We start from the raw sequence: 12456 nt of genomic DNA on the forward strand, positions 1-12456 counted from the left end.
TATTACCGCAAATTCTCATTTTATTTTTCAAATATTCTACCTGCCTACCTTTTAAAAAATTTACTCTGTCTACCCATTTCTGATAGAAGTGTACTGAAATCTCCCACAGATAGTCATAGATTCGTCAAATCCTTCTAACTGTGAGATTTTTTTGTATACTGAGGCTATGTGGTTAGCTGTTTAGAGTTCATGATTGTTATATCAGCTTGATGCTTTTTGTTTAAAGCTTATCTCTTTTCCATATTAGTAATTTTTCCTTAAATTCTATTTTATCTGATGTATTTGCTTTAGTTTGGTTATACCAGTTTGTTTTGATTAGTTTGGCTACAGTTTTCCTCATGTATTTTTCTATTCCTTTATTTTCCACCCTTTAATGTGATTTTACCTTATGCATGTAGATCGGGACATACAAGGCAAATAGAGTGTATTTTAAAATTCAGTGTGATTATCTATGTATTTATTAGTCCAACTGTTTAAAATTGTGATTATTAATCTATTTGGTCTTATTTCTGAGATAGCCCTGTTTGTTTGTTTGTTTGTTTCAAATCTATAAATTTTATTTGTAATTTTTTACTACTCATTAATTTTAACACTTAAATTTTATTATTTCATGCTAAAGAATTCTGAAGTAGATTTTAAACACCACTATACAACAGGCAGACTTGGCTGAAACAATCAGAGGGGCTCAGTCTGGGTTCCTTGAAAAGAAAGCTGGCTAGGACCAGAGCCTTCCATGTCACCGAGAGAGGGCAGGGCTTCTCTTGAACTCACTTTCAGTGGGGCCAGTGGACCCCTGGCATAAGCTGCAGGCACAGAAAAATTCCAGAGGCCCCAAGATCTCTAGGTAAATGACAGCTGGCCTTTGCACAGCACCACGATAAATAACTCGTATTCACACTCTGCTCTGCCCAACGCCAAGCTTCTTTTTTATTCCTGTCACTGTCAAGGCTACACTCACACTCATCCTATAAATAGTAAGAGTAATAGGATGAACGGACCGTCTTGTGATGACTACTCATGGCATGTTCAGTAGAACACCTTTGCCCTACTCAACATCCTTGGGATCAATGGAATGATCAGGGAACCTAGGCTTTCTTTTCCCTGCCTCCTTAGCTTAAATTTCCCAGCCCTATTTCTTAACCCATTCTGTGTGAAACCTCTTAAAATCATCTTGAGCCCTGTTGCTCGATAGGTAGTGACCACTAAAGGATCTGCCTTGCAAGACAGAAACCATGACATATAACCAAAAAAACTTACATGTGTCTCTCAAAAAATAGAAATCTTTTCTACATTGTATATGTAATATTAGCAAACCTCAGGAAATTAAGTTTTTAATATTATCTAATTCCTAATCTACATTAAAATTTCTCCAATTTTTTTCCCAAATATTGTTTTAAATTAGTTTAAACCAAGGTCACACATCTAATTGCTAGTCCACAGATCTTTATAATCTAGAGTAGGCTCTTTATTTATTACACTGAGTTGCAGAAAAAAGTAGTCCTTTATAGGTCATTTTATACGGGTTTGATTGCTTACTTGTGATAATTTAACTTATTCCTCTAGTCCCTGTAGGTTCTATTAACTGGAAGTTATATCTAAAGACTTGATTAAGTTTAAATGTTTTTAGCAAGATTACGTCATAGGTGATATATACTTCTGTATGAGATCAAAAGACACATAATATCTGTTTTGCTTTATTTTTCACCATTAGTGACCTAAATTTGATTATTGGATTAGGTGATAGCTTCATCCCTCTGTTGCAAATATCAATTTGTTTTACTTGAAACCAGAAGTAATTATTTATGAAGTAACTTTGCTATTATGTCCAGTTACCGTCAGTAGTTTTTGTAACATTTGATAATTTTATCCTGATACAATAATTTCTTTAAGTATTACAGTACGATGCTTTTAAAATTTTCATTTTTTCTACACTTGCCACCATTCTTTTGTAACATAGTGCTTTCCCAGCTTTTATTAAGAACTGTGTTATTACTCTGAGATATAGTTCATCTAGTACTGTAGGAAAATGCTTATTTTTTCCCTTTAAATAACTAAATGATTTTCAGAGTAAATAATTTATTTCATAGAAGTACAAAATGGGGATAAATGAGTTTTCTCTGACTTTTTCTTAATACTATGGATTCAGACGTTCAGAGATGTAGTGTGTTTCAATCAATTATCGTCATTTTTTCTGATGCCTCAACTTTGGTGAATGGGAAGCCTCATTGGACTAACTTCTGGATTCTTGACGTGACTTTTAATTTTTACAAGTTTTCTTGCTTTCTGGAACAGATTTCTCAATATCATCTTATACTTCCCTTGTTCCAAACTCAGCATCAGTCTTCTCTCCAAAGATCTACGAATAATGGGATGGACCTGTACTAAACTTTAGGCCCTAGATGTGTGCCTTTTTCCTGAGAATACATTACTTCTACATCAATTTCTTGCCAGAGTTAGAAAATATATGAATATATGTATTTAAAATTTGGAGTTAAAATCAATATCTCTAATTCAGTTTTAGCATTCAGAGTTTAATTTCTATGATTTTTCTAATTGCTCCTTCTCACCCTGAAGGTCTTGATTGCTGTTAACTTTAATGTAATTACTCATTTGATTTATGCTGCAATTTTAAAAGTTTCAAAATAATAGCATTGATAATTACTACGAATGAAAGATGTACCATCAAAGTGTTTTGATAGAATGTCATTTAAAATCTTTTCACTTTGTAGTTTATCATGTATTTGTATGCATGTATGTGTATGTATGTGACTATTACAGAAATTCACACATATATATACATAGTAATTTTTAAAATAATTTTTCGTTATTCAGAATTTCTGTCTTCCTATTCATGACTATCTGTTTTACACTCTCCATTTACTCATTAGTACCCTCCTGCTTCTTGTCAGTTTTAGGTTTTATCTTTTCTGTAAACTCAAAACACTGGTAATTAACATTTTAAATCATTAGTTAAGTAGACTTAGCAACCTGTTTGAATAAGTTTTGTACTTGTGTGATTCATGCCTTCCCATGAATTGGCTTTGGAAAAAAAAAATACCGAAGTACTTCCTTTACTATTTTTATAAGAATGGATATGTGAAACATAAATTCTTTGAATATCCAGAGATGCCTTTAATTTGCCCTAACTCTTAGATGTTGGCTTAGTTGGGTATGAAATTCTAGGCTGACAGCTATTTTTCTTTAAAGCTTTAAAGGTATTATTCATTGTCTGCTGACAATCTGTTGTTGATAAAACTTTCATTGTTATTCCTTGATGGAAGATATGCATTCTCTTTAGTCTTAATATTATATATATATATGTATTTGATTTGGGACCTGAGATACAATTTCAACCTGAAGACTCATGTCTTCCCTCTCTTTTGAAAATATACTAGCTGTTATCTCAAACTACAATGATTCATCACCATTTTCTCTTTTTTTCTTCTTCTGGCATTCATTTTAGACATTCACTGCGATCTTTCAACTTATTCTTTTCTAGTCCAGCAAGTCTATGGCTTGGGCCCCACTCATCACATTATGTTTTTATTTAGTTTCAGGTATTCTGTGGTTTTTATCTTGTTGTTGGGTCTAGCTTGCCTTTTAGAAGTTTATATATATTTATATAAAATATATGTGTGTATATATATATTTTTTTAGGCGAGACAACCCTTGATTAACCTCACAGATTGCAAGGACCTTGTCAGCTTACAATCCCTTATTTTTTTTTTTTTATGCCTGCAATACCTGATCTTCCTAGGTGGTCTCCCATCCAAGTACTAACCAGGCCCGACCTTGCTTAGCTTCTGAGATCAGACAAGATTGGGTTTGTTCAGGGTAGCATGGTCATAGACTCTTTCTTTTATATTTTATCCTTTTTTTTTCCTATGTGCTATAAGTAGAGGGAATAGCAGATCCTGACTATTCTGCTATCTTGTTGCTGGAAGTCACTAATGATATTTTTTAAATGAAAGAAGTGGAAAAAATTCAATTTCTCCCATATTAGGAAATGAATATTATGCATTATTAATGGGATACTATATGATAAACCAGAGTCGTCTTTATCGTTAGGGGCATTTATACTTTTGATCTTTACTGAAATATTAGCTATAAGTTTAGCGAGTTCTTGTATTTTTTTCTTATGAATCTATGTAATTTCATACATACAAATAAACTGTGTAGTTTTAATATATCTTTTAAAAAATAAGATATTGTTTGAAGACTATTTCTGTACTTAATATATCATGGGTATTAAATATAATATGTTCAAGAATTCTACATTAAGGACTGCCTATATTTCTGTAAACTTGTACTTGAATTTAATAAGTAAAATAATTAAGGCTACTTATTAAAAGATAAAAAGAGATATCCAAATTCTATTTCATATCACTGGCTAACAACTATAATAGATTTTATGTCCATATATTTTAAGTTCTAAGTAACGTTTTCTCATTTTAGTAAAAATTATTTTAAATTGGAAAAGTGAACTTTGTAAGGAAGAAAATAACATCCTTCTCTGTAACTGCATTCATTTACTATTTTTAAAAAATAAATCACTTGCTTTGGCCATATTAATTAGTTTAATTATATTGATTCTAGTTGGTAACAGTGATAATGCAATTTTGGAAAATTATTTTTCTGCCAGATTATTAAAATTAAAATATTATGTATGAGATTCAAACTCTTTTCATTGAGGATAGAAATGTCCTGTTCTTTTTCATTTACCTAGTACCTGGCATATAGTAACTGTTTAGTAAATATTGAATTGCAGATACTATTTCCAAGGAATTGAATGACTTTATTAAGTCTTGACTACTTTTATAAATTAAGATATAATCTTTTGAATTTTTAAGGCTCTGCCCTTGAAATTTAACATAAATATTATTGGCAAAAAGCTAATTACTGGAAATTTTTTTTAAACTAAGATTTAGTTCCATTGGTTGCTACTTCAATTACCTTTCCATTGCCCCAGAATTGAATAGTTATTTTTATACATAAAAATTGGCTGCTTTTAATAATAATTTTAAAGTGTAAAATAAAGCTTTTTTATTCCCCTACTGCATACACATTGTTTTTTAAGTACAACAACGTGTATTCTCTTAAAAATTATAATCTTTTGACTTGAAAATATATATAAAATTTGTTCTGGCCTTGTCCTGTTGTGGTAAATTTTAAAAAGATGTAAAACAAACAAACAAAAAACTTGTGTTACTTGCTTTGAAGTAAGACACCAAAATAAATATTAAATAAAATAAAATTAAAAGGAGCTTAAACAACATTTTATCTCATGCTATTTTTTGGAAAAATAAGCCCAGATGTATATAGTAACCTTGTGTCTTGGTAGTAAGTCTGTAGACATTATCAGATCAATCTAAATTGAGTTAGTGTATATGTGGTAGGCAGAAACTGGTGGAAATTAGTTTATCTTCCCCAGACTCTTTCTGTTTTCTTTGTACAAAATAGGATAAACTCGTTTTTAGACCTGATTAGGTTTCTTTGTTGCTTTTTCCCCCTTTCCCTAAAAGGGCAAGGAGAGTCTATACTTCGTTAGAATCTCACCAACTATTAGAACAGGAAATCATTAAAAAAGCCCTAGGCACATAGATGACATCTGTAGCTACTACTAGAAAGATGTTGAATGCAAAAGATGAAACAATTCCAAGTAGGGAATATGAACAATTATCTGTAATGCTTTTTAGTTTCATTGGCTGTAAACAACATATTGAAGCTATAGGTATTATTCTCATGATAGCTGTATGTGCAAGCGACCTAACCTGCAGATGTTCCTCTTTATTAACAGCATCTACAGAAAATGCATTGCAATCTCAGACGAATAAAAAGGCTGTTCCCTGGCTAATCTTAGTGGACACTTAAGGAGCTTGTTTGTTTTAAATGCCCATTATTTCTTTTATTTAAATGTGGATTTCTTTTTCCTCCAGTGGATCCATTTATCCATGGGGCTTCTCATTTGTAAGCTTAGATTGTATTCAGACTATTTGAATCAAAAATGCTTGATTTATATAATGCTTTCTGAAATAATTTTACTAATCTGCAAATTGTCTGTTTGAATAAAACAGACTTATTAATTACAAAGAAATATTTTGGAAAGGACTTTTATTTAATCAACTTGTATGCTAAGAATTAAATATTGTATAACATATTTGAATGTATCAAGGGTTTCCTACTTATTTGAACTCTTAAAAGTTGCTAATATGTGAGGATATTATCTCATTCTATCTCGAGGAATATGAAAGAAGAACTTAGTATTGGTTTATATAGCTGTTTTAGAAGAAATATCATATGTATTCTGTTGCCTATTCCATCCAGGATGAAGAGCAACTTCTCTTCCTAGAAAATAGTGCTGATTTAGTAACTCTGCCCTCTGTATCATTTTTGGTGAAAATACTATGATCAGGTGAGCTCTTAGTAATATGGCTGTCTGGTGTGTTAAAAAGGTTAGCAGCAGCTGTTAACATAGTTGGGTCCTCTGATTCATTGTGCCTCACAAAATCTACAAATGTTCAGAGCCTGGCTTCTCTTTAAGCTGTAAATAGTGGCACCCAAAGACTCAGACTGCCCTTTTGTTTCATACACCTTCAAGAGAAAAAAAAAAGCCAACTCTCCAATTTATTTCTTAATAAAAACAATCTTCCAAGATTCCATATTTTCCTAGATCATTTAGACAAATGTTGCTCTACATCAAAATATAATTAAATGATACATTATCAGTTTAAATTGAATTTTTGGTGTATTGTTTTGGAATAATTGTGATTTATGGTGCTGCTTACTGCTTTTATAATTGCTAAGTGTTCTGTAGCTCACTGAATGTTTTTAACTTTGTTCTAGTGCCCAAAGGCAAAAATTGCAATGGGTATAATTTTATAAATCAAGCTCATTAATAAATAATTTTTTCATTATGACTCTGGAATAAAGAGGACTATATAGGATGGCCTTTTAATAACATTATTACTTATAATTTGATTTGGCTTTAAATGAGGCTTTGTATATAATATATTGTAATGAGACAATCTCTTCTAACCCAGTAGGTATTTTACACTGAATTTCATGGTGCAGAAATGTTCCAGAGCTTCAAGAAAGATAATGAATTTTATGTTATGTTATTTATTTTTCTTTCCATTAAATTTATAAGTTCTGTACTAGTAAACTATGGTTACATATTTGTAAATTTTTTTCATAATGCTTATAATGGAAAGATAAATTTTCAATTAAAATAACTGAAACCTTCTAGATTAAGAAATTTTAAATTTTATATACAGAAAGTTCAGTTTAGCTCAATAACATTTTAATTTGCCTTAAAAAAAAAAGAAAGAAAAATTTCAAAACATACATCAAGAGACATTGATATGCCTATGGGAGTTTAAAGTTTAACCTATCTCCAAAAAAATGAGAAAATTCACCTTTTTTTTAGATTGCAAAATTATCTCTATATTTATTATTTCTTTATAAGAAATAAATAAATAGATTTCCGGATATATAACTTTTCTGATAGGATGAAATAAATACCCAAGACACTATCCAAAAGTAACATTTTATTTAACCTTTATATTTAAACATTTTTCATAAGCACATACTTTGCTTTGTATTGTGTCATTCAAACTACAAATCAAATTTTAACCATGATTGAAACCCTCATGCTTTAAAAAATAAAAATTAATATTCAGCTATAGTAAATACAAAATATCCCATGCCAACAACAACGAACAGCAGCTTGTAATTATTTTAAAGCTATGAAGTTATGATGTAAGGGTATTTTATTACATAAAAAATTTCAATGTATATAGTTAACAGTGAACATCAAAAATGTTAGTTTTTTAAAGTATCTTGTGTTTTATGAGATAACTTTTTAAACCAGTTTTACATAATTTCATGACATCGGTTCTATTTGTAATTGCCTCGTAAAGTTTTAAAAAGGGTAATAAGGATGCTAAAATCTAAAAATGTGGCCTTCAAATTAGATAAATAGCTTAAATGACCTGAGCTGTAGAATAGCCTGACATGCAGTGTAGAGGTAACTTGTCTGGTTAACTGAGACCTTAGTAGGCTAAGTCTTGTAATTTATAACTAGGTTTATGCAACTAACAAAGAAAAGGAAGTCAGTCAATCAAAAGCGTTGGTCTCCGATGCATTAAACAACCCCAATTAACCTGGCTGTTGGGATCTCAAAATCATCTAAGACTATTGGCTAATAAATTATATCTTGCTATTTCAGTTACCTTTTACATGTTTAGGACCATAGCTAGGAAAACAGATTGGATTCCATATCACTTTTAGTTCAATAATTATTAAGATCAAATTCAATATAGGTAGTTTATGACTTCTCAAAGTATGTTCCACAGATTTCTTGTCCTCTAGGTGGGACTGGGAAGTGCTACTTACTGTATTCTCTCTATGGGGTCTCACGATATATCAAATTAAAAATTCTGAGAAATATTATATAAAAAATTTTGTTTAAGCTAGTGTTTTCCAAATTTATTTGACCAGAAGACCCTTTTCACAACTACCATCTACTAATAGTCAACAAAAGACATTGTGAGAAATACTAGAAATACCAATCTTATTACATCTCATTAATAGCAACAAAATAAACCTTAAATCTAGCCTACCAGTTGCATGTGGTTTAATTAGTTACCAAGTATTTTTTTTTTCTTTTTAATCTAGATTTAGTTGACAGATGAGTAGGAAGAAAGGAGAGAAGTATTGTTACTTATGAGAAGTGTCTGAAATCATCCCACTTGAAAGGACCTAAGAGCCTGGGGATTGACTTCTTTTGAGGCCTTGAGAAAATTGCAGTGCTTCTTTTTAGGTGTCATTTTGCTTGTTTATCAGTTAAGGATGTCAAGCAACCTCCCTTGAGTTCTGAAATTTTATATCTCAAGACTGAGTTTGTTTCTTTTGTTTTGTATTTTTATTTTTTAAGAACCGTGGTCTAGAACAGGGGTCCCAAACCTCCAGGCCATGGACTTGTACTGGTCCATGGCCTGTTAGGAACCGGGCAGTACAGCAGGAGGTGAGAGGTGGGTGAAGGAATAAAGTTTCATCTGTATTTGCAGCCAGTCCCCAGTGCTAGCATCACTGCCTCAGCTCCACCTCAGATCATCAGGCATTAGATTCTCATAGGAGCACCGGTCCCTGGTGCCAAAAAAGTTGGGACTGCTGATTGGGAAATAAAAAGTGGTTAACAATTTTGTCAGTGCCATCTTGTATCTCAGTATTTTGTTGTTTGGTTTAATGTATGGCAGACTTGACTTTAGATGCAGCCAATGGAGTTCATTCATTTACCATTCTCTAGTTCTGTGAGTCATCTCTCTTAGAGAAGCTGAGAATGAGGAGTCATTGCCTCCACCCCCTAAATCTTGTTCTTAATGAAAGCTTAAGTGATTTCCAAATAAATTGAAACCAGCTAAAAAATCTTTTAGAGAATGTCTGAGAAAGGTGACAGAGAAAATAGAGAGAAGCTTGAAGTAAATATACACTTGGGGATTTGTTATAGAAAACAGGAACATTAAGAAATAACAGTAGTTTAAAAGAGCTTGTTCTGTTGAATATCTACATTGTTACTAATCACCTTCACAGCTCCTTATTTTCTTATTTAAACAATAAGAGACAGTTGGCCATAGAAATTTTAGTGGGGGTGAAGTACATAAAGGATCAGAACACATAATAACTTGGTCCAGTATCTTAATAGAAAAGTTATTAGCATTTGTCAGAAATTAAGCTCACCTAATCATTAAAATTGTACCCTCTGATTTTTTACTTCACAATTAGAAATTCATTGAGATTTTAATCCCAGAGAATTAGTTAATATGTGTATAACATGCATGGCTTTCTAAAAAGGCATTTTACATATTTAAGAATGAAGTATAGTTTATTTAGGAAAAGGTATTTTTTCTGTGGTTAAATGTTTAACCTGCACTAATTAGGAGTCATGAGGATTTTAGTTAATAAGTTAAGGCATTTTAAACTCCCTGGATGTTTTTAATTTACCTTTGCTTTTTTTATTCGATGTGACAGAACAATTTTGTATTTTAATTCACTCAGTGGCTATTGCTGCATCATTCTCCATAATTTCTTTTAATTGCACAGTTTACCTATTATATTTTCAAGCTGAAAATATTCTTTTTCTAAAAATGGGCCAAGGATTTGCTTTTTTTCTTAGTAACTTCCCTTCTCCATCCACCGAATATTACTGAATCCCTTATGTTTCACTAAAGTATTATGCTAAGGTAGAAATTCAAAGTAAATGTGACTTCATTAATTTAAATTGTTGTATTTTGCTTAATTCACATTTCTTTTTTTAATCCATGGAGTAGTGTAGTGACTGTAAAACATGATTATAAAGTCTTTGAAACAAAAAAAAGGGGATCTGTGCCCCTCTCTGTGAATCTGTAGTTTACTATTGGTTAATATTAGTTACTCACTTGTAACTAATAGCGTGCAGCAGACATTGTGTGACCTCTGGGACTAGGTCATAAAAGGCCACACGGCTCCCACCTGATTCCCTCGGGAAACTCATTCAAGTAAGCCAGCTGCCAGTGAGAAGTTCTGTTACTCTGTGTCCATCTAGCTGGAATGGCCATGTCTAAGCAAGCTGGTTGGCAGCCATGGCAGAGCTTCCTGCTCAGAGTGCTCTGCTCACATCAACTGCCAGCCAAGTGAGTGTGCCATCTTGGGTGCCCAGACCTGTGGAGCCTTGACTACAGCCCTAGCCTCCATCTGACTGTGTCGTTGTAAGAGATCCCAAGTGAGAGCTGTCCAGCTTAGCCCTACAGAATTCTTGACCCACAATTCTGGGAAATATAAATAAGTAAACAAATGTACATATTGTTCTATGCCATTTGGTTTGAGGGTAATTTATTATGCAGTAATAGTAACCAGGACAAGTAGGTTCATAAATTACATAGATCTGTTCTTACATGATATATTCTAAAAGCTAATCATGATTTTTAAAATTTATTTCATCACAAAGAACTTTAGAAATTAGTAACATATTCTTCTAATTATACATAGATCAGTATGTGTTGAAAATGTAAATCATAAATTCATATTTCAAAACAAAAAACATTTAATAGAATTATTCTAAAGTAAAAATTAATAGGCTATAGATTTTAATTTTCATTGAACTATAAAATCAGAGGCTATTGCCTTAGCTTCTATTCTAGTATTCTAAGAGATTTCCTATGCTGATATCTTACTACAGCCATTTGCCAATAAGCTCAACTTGCCGAGCTGTGGTAGAGACTAGAACTCTTCAGACCTTCACCCAGAGCATTTTACTTATTTTATGTACATTTTCTAGTATTCACATTATAGAAGTAATATATGCACATGCTTAACAGTTGATACAGATAACAAAGAATAGAATGAATATTGGCCTCCCTGCCTCCTAGTCAAGTCCCAATCCCAAAGGCAAACACCGCTTACAGTTATTTTTACTTTTTTTTTTAATTTGGTGGCTATTATATAACTTTAAATTAATTATTTCCCTTTCTTGATTTGTCAACACTATATGATGCCTGCTCTTGACCACCTGCTATCACAGATGAAGGATTTCATACACTTACATTCCCTCCCTCCTCTCACTCACCATCTCTACTCATCTGATTGTTATATATAATTTTCAGGTAAATGGTTATCTATTGACTAATGGTTGCCTTTATGGCTTTAAATAATATACTTAAATATCTATTTCTTGATTTTCCTATCATAGGCAATATTTCTTAAACTTTGCTACAAAAAAAGAAGGAATTAGAACCCTTTATCCTTATTTAAATTTTCCTTGATTCATTACTCTCGCTTGTGTGAGTCCATTATTTTTATCTAGAAACTCTTTATTCTACTGGATATTTGGATTATTTCCACTTAAAGACTATCGTTAACAATACTGCTATAAACATTCTTCTACTTGCCTTTTGGTGCACTGATGTACACGTTTCGTTGAGTCTGTACACTAGGAGTTAAAGGCTGTGCGCGCATTACCAGTTTTTCCAATGACTGTTCTAACTTACACCGGCACCTGCAGTATAACAGAGTAGGAGCTCTAGAGCCTTGCCAACAGGAGATATTGTTTGGCTTTTTCATTTTAGCCATTCTGATGGGCGTGTAGTGGTATCAAATTAGGGTTTAATTTGTATTTCCTTGATGGTTAATGAGATTAAGCACCTTTTCATATACTTATTGGCCATATTTTCATCTTTTTCTGCAAAGTGCTTATCTGGGTCTCTTGCCCAAACTTCTATTGAATTCCCTCTATGTCCTCTCTTTCGTTGATTTGTAGATATTTTTTATATATTTTCTATAAGAACCCTTTTATCGAAAACATGTATTGCAGATATCTGGTTGTGGCTTGCTTTTTTCACTCCCTGTGTGGTGTCTTTTGATGAATAGTTATTTTTAATGTGGTTCAATTTATCAGTTTTTTACTTTATGGATAGTGCTTTT

General features: G+C 32.0%; 1 protein-coding gene and 1 pseudogene across 1 annotated transcript in view; one reads left to right on the forward strand and one right to left on the reverse strand.

The window, feature by feature from the left end:
• The window catches only part of PARD3B (par-3 family cell polarity regulator beta), a 905664-nt gene that overhangs the window by 440471 nt on the left and 452737 nt on the right, over positions 1-12456 (forward strand). The gene's annotated exons all lie outside the window — the stretch shown is intronic.
• On the reverse strand, positions 3733-3851 carry LOC112470790 (annotated as a pseudogene).

Source organism: Pteropus alecto, unplaced genomic scaffold (assembly GCF_000325575.1).
Source record: "Pteropus alecto unplaced genomic scaffold, ASM32557v1 scaffold3, whole genome shotgun sequence".
Classification (NCBI taxonomy): domain Eukaryota; kingdom Metazoa; phylum Chordata; class Mammalia; order Chiroptera; family Pteropodidae; genus Pteropus; species Pteropus alecto.